This window comes from Alligator sinensis, unplaced genomic scaffold, assembly GCF_000455745.1.
Source record: "Alligator sinensis unplaced genomic scaffold, ASM45574v1 scaffold448_1, whole genome shotgun sequence".
NCBI classification, from domain to species: Eukaryota; Metazoa; Chordata; order Crocodylia; family Alligatoridae; genus Alligator; species Alligator sinensis.
Genome location: NW_005841870.1, coordinates 1,671,696 through 1,680,824, shown reverse-complemented (window position 1 = coordinate 1,680,824; position 9,129 = coordinate 1,671,696). Strand labels below are relative to the sequence as shown.

Here is a 9,129-nt window from a genome sequence, read left to right as displayed (position 1 = left end):
GGGGGGGCGGGGGGGGGGGGGTCGGCGTGACACACGGGAGAAATCTGATGCTTTCCAATTCACACTATCTTCCCCTTGATATAATCCGGATGATTAAAGCGGGAGCAGGGGGGATAGGCACCAATGTGTAGTAGCGAGCAGAGCTGGGACTTGGTGCTCTTTTCCGCTTCTTAAAACCACGCCGTGCTCAGGAGCGTGTTAAAGGCACGGAAATAATCCCGGTGGGGATCAAGTTTTTCCAAGCTGGAAAGATCGGAGGGACCAGGAGACTTTCTGAATGAACACACCATGCTGGATCCCCTACAGACAGTCTCCTAGAGAGGAAGGCGAACTGGGAAAAGCCAAGCATTCAAATCGGGAAGGTGGGGGGAGGGAGGGAGGGAAGGCGAGCCAATATTTCTGCTTTCTTTTCTTTCTTTCTTTCTTTTTTTTTTTTTTTTTTTAATTTTTCTTCTCCACGACTCAGTTGGGAACAGCGAGCAAAGCCCAGGCGGGTCCGATCTCCTCTATGATTATCATCCTCCTCCTCATCCGCATCTCTCCCCTTTTTTGCCCCCCCTTTTCCTCCTCCAGCTTAGTAAAAAAGTGAGTTTGGTGTGTGTCGCTCGCGTGGCTGTCATTAAGGCAGTTTGTTATTGTGTGAGGGCTGAATCAGTTGGCTCTTTGTGCTCTCAGCTGTATGGTAATGTAGACAGCACCTGCTCCCTGCACAATACCAGGGAGAGAAAGAGCTCCCCTCGGCGCACGCTACTGCTTCTACAACAATGTCCGCACATTTTTTTTTTAAGAAAACCCTTCCAGCATCCTCCCCCTAATAAAAAAAATCTTTACACCAACCGTCACCTTATTATTTTTTACACATCCATCAGACACTGGAACTTTTGTTTTGATGTTAGTACCAAGGGAGAAGAGTTTAGCCGGGCGCTTATCACTGAGAAATTTCTTAATTATGGTTGGAAGAGGATGATCAAAAAGTTGGAAGGCAATTTTTGGCATCGAACTGGGAGCTGAGGGTTTGGGGGTTTGTTTTACCACTTTGTTTTGCGGTTTTGTTTTGTTTTTTGTGGGGGAGGCTTTTTAAACACCTAGATGGGCTCAGGCAGCTTCATTAGGATGCAAGGTGTAACTGTCTGTGTAAATGTCATTTTAATTGTAACAGATCATTTCAGCACAGATTAAGCTTGTGTGCGAAGGAGAGGATTTAGCTACAATAACCTCACTGTAGGTATGCCATGCTAAAAGCCTTATTATGGCTACTTTATTGGGTTGAAACGTGCATTTGCATGGCAAAATGTGACTTTCATTGAAGCAGATGTCTTGATCACAAATTATCTTACAATGCACTGGGGGGGGAAATTCTCAAACACTTCTTCAAGTAAAAAGCACTGGTTAATACTAATTAAAAGAAAATCACTAATGAATGCATTCAGCCTAGCCCATCCAGGACTGTAACTGTATATACCGGCCAGGAGAAGATCCTGATTTTTCCCCTGCTGACACCAAAACCCCTCAAGCACCCGTGCCATTTAAACAGGGATCAAAATATCTGCAACCTTTCACCCTTTGACTCTTCTCTGTTTAAACATAACTTGGGCCAAATGTGTAATTTATCCGAGAGCTTTGGTGCACAGGAATGTTTGCTTAGAGAGACCTCTGGGACAATCACTTGAAAACCCCAAGATCTCAGCCCTCAGCTTTCCAGCGAAGTCCCTCTGAGTAAATGCAGGGTCTGGCCCATTGAGGAGGTCCATGCCTAAGGAGTTAAGAAAGAAATCCACCCACCCTCACCTCCTTCCTTCAACTCTGGGGATAAGTGAACCGAGCACGCTGCATCTAGATTTAACTGTAAATTACTCTTGCCACCTAGTGTCAACATCTTTTTGAACGGCTTGCCACTGCTCCTGAAAACTTTGCAACAGTGCTGCTGGCTAGGAGGTGGGGAATCGGTTCAAACTTGTGTGCCAGGCAAATGGGAGCACAAGGGGTGGTGATGGGGGTGGGGGATATCTTGAAATTTGGGGTCCACGGAGGTTAGAAGTGATCTATCAGCACGACCCTTTTCATCTGGTGCAGAGAGAAAATGGAATCATTGGCATCGGCGCTTAAAACACTGGGAAATAAAAAGTTACACGCGCAAGGGCTTAAACCTACAACGACAACAAAAAATTGCCCTAAATCTTTAACAACCCCCCTTCGGTATCAAGTATTTGTTAAATTGACGCGGCACAGATTTCTCGATTACTGCTGCAAAGCGTAACTGAAAGGCGTCGTAAAATCCATCAGAATCCTGCCCAATGCACTTATTCTTTTCCAACTTAATTTATGCCACGCGATTCTGTATTGGGGAAATCAAGCAGAAAGCTCCTCTCTTTTTTTCCTCCCCCCTCTGCTGTTTTTCTCTCCCCCCCTCTCCCTCTCCCTTTCAGATGCTGGGCTAACGGGGAGACTGTTTAACTTAAGTGTTTCTATAGGAGGCTGTTGTAGTTTAACTCCTGTCCACCAGTAGCTGGGACGAACAAAGGAGGGACTCGAGGTCTAACTATTCATCCTTTCTCTGCACTTTAATTTTCATTGATTTTGAAGACAAGGGGAGCCCTCAGGGATTCAAGCTGAAGGGGGATGACACGCCTTTAGACGCGATCAACCCCCTAGCCAGCCATCTGCTCCTAACCAAATGGCGTTTTTTCACTCGCAACTGCATGTCTCTATACTCCTCTCACACGTCCAGACCCAGAGCCCCCCAAATGCACAGGCAGCTTAAGTTAAAGTATGTTAAGCAGCCTGGCAGTGGCATGGCCGCAGCAGCCCCTTGTCCTGCGAGCGCAGAGAGAGGCAATAAATCCTCACCTTCCTCATTAGGAAAAGGCTGGAACCCTTTTTAACTAGTTTTTGATGTCTCAGCAAATGTACTGTACACAGTTAGGCTCATTAAGGACCAGGAGACAACGGAAGGGGCTAGAAGGAAGCCTACCCCTGCCAGTTGCTATTGCTATTAAACCTGCTATTGGCTAGGTTAGATATTAGTTTGGGTTAGCTATTAGGAAGAATTTTCTCACTAGGAGGGTAGTAAAACACTGGAACAGGTTACCCAGAGAGGAGGTGGGCTCTCCATCCTTGGAGGGTTTTAAGACACAGGTAGACAAAGCCTTGGCTGGGATGATCTAGCTGGGGCTGGTCCTGCTTTGAGCAGGGGGTTGGACTAGATGACCTCCTGAGGTCCTTTCCAACCCTCATTTTCTATGATGTTATGATAAGAAAGGGGGAGCTGACACAACATTTCCATGGGGCCAGGAGATTCCTAGCTTCTCTCAAGCTGTCTGAATGAATTCATGTCATCCTGTAATGACAGACCCCCACTTCTCTAGCAAGAAGCACAACCCAGCAACCTTGGGAGCCGATCTCTTGCCTTTCTAAACGCAGCAGATGATGGGTAAAGTCACTCCAAGGAGTGTCTATTAATTAGAGGGAGGACCACGCTCCAGTTTAGGCAGGGGGCTGCTTATTTACCAGCTGTAGGCTTGTCTATCTCAAGGGCTGGAGAGGCACCCGGAGCCCGGTGACACATGCCTACGTGCAGCTGAGTGTGGGCAATAGCTGAGCCAGGCGTGTGTTACATTTGTAGGTAGGGGTGTGTGCGTGGAAGTTACACCTCCGCGGACTTGTTAATATACATTGACATGTTGCATAAAAGGATATGTATAAGGCACCTGGACTTCAAGCTTGGTTAGGACAGAGACAGCAGAACCTGAGATTGTACTCCTAGCTGTCCGGCCATGCTGAGAGGGTGTGATTGCAAAAAGTCACTCCCCCTCCCCCCAATCATAAACCACTGCAATCTGCTGGGGCCTGATGATATGATCAGGATCTTGACTGTGGGCACGTGTAGTTTTTTCTACTCTGGAACATCTCAACCTCTTACCTGGGGTGGGAAGAGATGCTTTCCCGGGGAGTGTTATGCAATGTAAGCCTTTGCTGTAACTCGGTCTCTTTTATTTTTGATAAAGACAGGATGGGGTGGGAAGCGGGGATGAAAGGGCCGGGTTACAATGCATCAATTATGGGAGTAATATGCTGGCTGTATATATCTATATTTTTTTTCTGTTGGATATACGCATGTGTTTTATGTGCGAGGGGATTAAGAAGTTTAGCATGTAGGTTTGTAGAAAGTTGCAAAGGCATGTGCTGATTAGAATAAGAAAGGGCAGTCGCGTGGCTCAGCTGGCACACAGAGAGGCCCAGATGATAGATAAGCAGCTCGCTGGCTTCCCCCTCCCCCAGCCCCCTCTTCGTCTTCTCTCTCTCTCTCTTTTTTTTTTTTTCAAATCGCAAATCATCTGCTCTAGCCCTATCCTAGCCCCTCATTTTCATAACAAAGCTTGGATGTTTACCTGTGATCCTAGAACCGACGGGGCATTCCTTTGTCTCCAGATCAGATTACTGCAGCCAGCTGCTCTTCAGCCCTCTCCCGTGCAAATCTGAAAGTCGCCCCTATATGTGTTTTACTGCTCGAACAGGAGGGGGAAACCCTCCTTTTGCCTTTGCTCGCCTGGTTTTGTTTGGATTTGTTTATTTGGCTCGTTTCCGACTCGAGGCGGGCCATAGGGACTCGCTGGCAAGTTGATGCCTCTTCTTCATATGTTATTTTATTTTTTTCTTTTTCTTTTGGCGTGTGCTGCTGCTGTCCCCGCTTCGAAATGGAAAGGCTTGTATTAGGGGAATATTCTTGCAAAGGGCTGAGGTCAGTCGCGTGCCGATGTCTGCCAAGGGAACATCTGCCGGTTCCTTAGGGCAAATTTAGCAAATGTGATGGGCGCAGGATTACACATACCTCCGGGCCAGAGCAGGAACAAAACCAAACACACACAATAAGGCACGACAATAGGCCAGCCCATCTCCCCCACCAACAGATTGCCATCGACCCCGGGGGAGGGTGGGGGGAGGCTGCTGTGACCTGCTCCCAGCAGCTTTCACACAGGCTGAACATAGCTGCGCATTCAGGCTCTGCTGGGGCCAAACTGCAGCGCTGCAGAACTGCCTCCGGCCACCTTCCCACAAGGAAAACCGCAGGGCAGCTCAAGACGCCCGGGTGAATTCAAGTTGGGGCCACCTCAGATTCACCCAGGCTCTTCCTCCAACTGCATGCACCACACCATCGCAAAGAAAAGCGAAAAGGATCCACTGTCGACAAGAGAAAGGCACGATCACAAAGATCTGTTAGTCTCTCTCCACTCAGATCTCTTCCATTTGCTTTTGCCCTTACCTATTTTTATGCCATTCCCTTTGGTGGTGGAGAAGAGAGCCTTTCCAGGGCCTTTGACACAATTTCAGAGTGGACTGTAATTGGGTTTTGTATAGTTGTGCCTGATTGAAGGTACATTATTTACAGAGCTACACATATTCTCTGCAAGGAAAGGGAATGTACCTCTGACATAGTTCTTTGGGTTTATGGATTTCAGTAATAATCCTCCTTTACTATAGCAATGCTGGGCGATAATTTTGTTGAGAAGGAAAGGCAATTGACATAGGCTCAGTTTGGTCAATTACATGACTGTTTTTCACTTGATTTCTTACTCCATCAAAGGCTGGAAACGATGTAAAAAGTTTCAATAGCACGTTTTCTAAGTCTGGTCACGCTTATCAATAGTGGCCCAAGCTGGGCAGCCCGAACTCAGGAAGTCAATCGGCATTTGACAAAGGGAAGACTCCAAGATTTAACCTGTCTCCTCTTTCAGGAGCATATGAAAAGGTTGCCAAGGTTCTTCGCGTAGATGTGATATCTTGTATTAGACCAACTGAGTAGTTGGAAAGTTATTTGCAAGCTTTCAGGCGCAATCACCCTTCTTCAGGCATAGGGAGTCTCTGCTGTTCTGAGACTCCAAGGAATGAGAATATGAATATGAAAAGGTTAACATTCCTCATTTCCCCACCCCACAACACACACTCGCTTTCTTTTCCATGACTCTAAAAATACCACATCATCATTATTATTGTTGTTGTTGTTATTTTACTCCTTATCCCCTACCCACAAACTGCAAATCTTGGAAGAAAGCCAACATACTCTACCAGCACATACCAGCATCTCTCAAATGGCTTGTTTAGATCATGCAGTGCAAGAAACAGAGGTTTAAAAGTGTCACTTACTGCAGCACTATTTTCCTTTGAATAAAATTACCAAAATAGTATCATTGATATTTTTCTCTCTTCCCCCTTAGCTCCAAATGTCTTTCTGGGTACAATCTTTATCTCATGAGTTCTGGTAGAAACACCTTCCCATTGGAATGTATCCTGCTCACCTTAGTCCTGAAAAATTTGAATTTACCTGAGTGGGGTTCTGCTTGAACATACCCAGCAAGATGATTTTTTTGCCACAGATTTGGGTGTAAAGACATGGGATGTATTAAACTAATGAGCCTGATCCCCTGACACAGGGAAGCCATAGGGGCTGAGATCAGGAGTTGCAAGAAAAAGCCTAGACAGTTTTGTTAGAATAAACCATTCGCCTTTTCTACTAAGACAGTGATGCTATAGGAGTTTTGGATAAATGCGGAGAGCAAGATCCAGTTACTTCAGTCTATTCTGCCCACTTGACACATGAAGAAAATGAGGGAGGTTGTGGCAGCTTCTTAGTTTCAATATTTGTTAGGAATACATGACTTATTTATGGATTATGAATTTTCAATGGGTGGAACAAAATATTCCCCTTACAGTAGTCCCAATATTAGCAACAATGTCATCTGTGTTCTCTTCTCTTGTTCTGTAAGGGAAAGACAACCCCTCCTGGTTAGAAGGTTTAATTAATCACTGTCTTAAGCCTGAAGGTTTTAAACTTCAAATAATAGCTTCATACATCAGTACAGCACAGTTTAGCCTACACTAGACTTGGCTAGACTAGACTTGATTATAGCATACCACACCACACCACACTACCATATGAATAGTGTCTTCTTCTATTATATGGCCTACTAATCAATTTTATTTTATTATTGTATGCTTTACACTGCCAGCACAAACCTGGAAATAATACACTTTTGTGGTTGTTTCTGCTCTGGGGGCTTTGTTTTGGTTTTACTTTGTGTTTTTATTTTGTTTTTGTTTTGGGGAGGTTGTTTGTTTTTTCCCTTCACTTGGTTCTGAGGTTTTCCAAATATCCTCCTGTTTTCATGACATTGTTTTTTAATTTTTTTCCACTTCTCTCTGTAGGTCTTATATTTACAAGGCAGGAAAAAGAAAGCAACCACTTTGCAGAAGGTGATTATGAAAAGAGGATGGGTTTGGATGGGGCGGATCCGTGCTTTTGGAATTGCTCTCCCCTTTTCTGTGAGCATCTGCCTGGAGAAGAACAGATGTGGGCACCTGCGGTGACAGGCCGCATATGTTCCATCCTATTCACAGGCATTCAGACGTGGCTACAATGGTAAGCCTTTGTGTATGCAGAGTCACTAAATATATTAATCTGTACTCCCTAGAGCACTGCTCTGTTTAATTTTTCACTGGCAATAACATCTGATCTAATCCTTAAATCAGCTCCCCAAAGTCCCTCTTTTCCCCCCTGAAAATATGTGAAGTTATTCAGGCTTCCACCTGTTGCCTCTCAGGCCCGAGTAGGCTATGCAAGCATCTTGTGAGCTAAGGGAGAGCATCCATGGTAGCATGCTGTTTGTACATACAAAGGGGGCTTTGGCATTTTTTTATCAAGATGATATTATGTCTGGTCTGCCACTAGGAAAGCACCAGGGTCAAAACAAGCAAAGAGCAGTTGTAAAATGTATGCAAGCATAGAGCAATAATTATTACCCCAAATCAGAGGACACCCCTATGCCATTGCGACAAGGCGCCTTTAAAGACAGCATCTAAAGTTCCCATGGCCTGCTTTGTTTATTAAACTCTAGTGGTTATTATAAACATTGGTCAATAGGCCAAGCAGCCAAAAGGTAACATAAATCTCAGATGTAAGACTTAGATTTTTTGAACAATTTTGTTGCATGACTCTTTTATCTTATCATCTCTTATTCTATTTTGATTTGTTTTCGACCACAATGAGTCCTTTAGTCCCATTGTAGCCAGCACAATGCACATGGACATCAGGCTGTGAATGAAGACAGAAGCAGTTTAAACAAACCAGGCTCTTTCTTTCCTCTCTGCCCATTGTAATATGAATGGGCCTTCTGCATTCTGCTGCTAGGAGACACTCCTTTTAAAGCCCAAGTCCAATAAATGGACATAGAAAAAGAGACCCCAATAAAAAAAAAACAACGAAAGTATTAAAAATGAGGGGATGTGGTTAAGCAAGCCCTTTTCACGTGGTCACATATCGCAGCCAGTCCAAACCCATCTCTTTAAAAAACAAAACAAAAACAAATACATCTTCTTTTAAACATTTCCTTATCCCCCTTGTCCCACCCATGTAAAATGAGACTGCAAGGAAGAGTTGCTTGAAAACACAACACAGTCTTACAAAAGAGAGATGCGCAGCTGAGAACATGATTATTCGGCTTACAGTGAGACCAATCAGCGTGTGAGTGTGCGGTAGGGAGGAAGGTGGGGCTGTGGCGAGGAAAGTGGGGTTAGGGGATAGGATGGCACAGCAGGATGATAGAGAAATAGCAGCAGAGCCCAGGGCAGGTAATGTCCCCTGCTCATAGGGAGACATGCTGTATATATGTCATGGGAGATGGTGCATGTATGTATGTATGCACATGTATATATGTATGTATGGATATGTATGGATATGTACACAGCAGAGACTCCCTATGCCTGAAGAAAGAAGGGTGACTGCGCCCGAAAAGTTTGCCAAGAACTTCTTTCCAACTACTCAGTTGGTCTAATAAAAGATATCCCATCAACTCAAAGAACTGTGCCAGCCATATGCACATGTGTATACGTATCTACATGTGCATATGCACGTGTATGCACATGTATGTGCATGTGTGTCTGTATGCATGTATGTGCACATGCATCCGTGCATATGCACGTGTGTGTACGTGTGTATGTGCGTATGTGTACAGGTGTATGTGTGCATACACGTATATTCTGTATGTAGATGTCCGTGCGTGCGTGTGGCGCCCCATTGCAAACCCTCCGCACGTGCGAGGAGCCGCCCCCACCACTCAGCTGGAGTGGAACCGAGCG

General features: G+C 45.1%; 1 protein-coding gene across 1 annotated transcript in view; it reads right to left on the bottom strand.

Moving 5' to 3' along the window:
* Window positions 1-4,455, bottom strand: part of DLL1 (delta like canonical Notch ligand 1) — a 14,927-nt gene extending 10,472 nt beyond the window's left edge. The window contains exon 1 of the mRNA XM_006016987.3: window positions 4,389-4,455. The gene's annotated coding sequence lies outside the window, so the exon portion shown is untranslated. The remainder of the gene's footprint in view (window positions 1-4,388) is intronic.
* Window positions 4,456-9,129: the final 4,674 nt, after the last annotated feature.